A 612-nucleotide genomic window follows, 5' to 3' on the forward strand; every position below is an offset into this window, starting at 1 on the left:
AACCAAGTTATTTCTTAACATGTTTTTCCATACATCTCTCTGCCATTCTTGCCAAATAGTTTCAGTTTTTTACATACACTGCTGATGCTTTCGAGGTTTCCTTTCTACCTCCTGCTCAGCAACTTCTCAAGAAAGGCCTCCTCACTGCCTTTGCTTGTTCTGTTTGGAGATTGTGTCATCTTGTACATTTTCTTCCTTTACATATCTGAGAGCTTTTATGAAATGATTTCCCTGGGGATTATGGGTACAAACGGTACGATCTGTGAAGAGAAAATCTGATTAATAGCTTGGGTAAACGGGGCGAAATCCCTCATTATGCGTTCTTGGTCCTGCCATCGCTGCCAGGGACTCAAAACGACGTCAGCAAAATGTCAACAACAGCTTACAGTCGATCATGTTATTCGATAATTCGAAATCTTTTATCTTGAACTTATGATTGCAGTTTGTCGATGTTCATCCAAATTTAGAATACATTAATGTTTTGTACTTGTGGTTTTAGTATACAATGATGTTTTTGTATTTGTGGCAAGACAGACGGTAGATGCTAAAAAGAGCAGAATGTGTTTGTCTCTTTTGTATGTCTCTTCATTCTTCGCTCCAATAAAAATACAT

This window comes from Penaeus monodon, chromosome 34, assembly GCF_015228065.2.
Source record: "Penaeus monodon isolate SGIC_2016 chromosome 34, NSTDA_Pmon_1, whole genome shotgun sequence".
NCBI lineage: Eukaryota > Metazoa > Arthropoda > Malacostraca > Decapoda > Penaeidae > Penaeus > Penaeus monodon.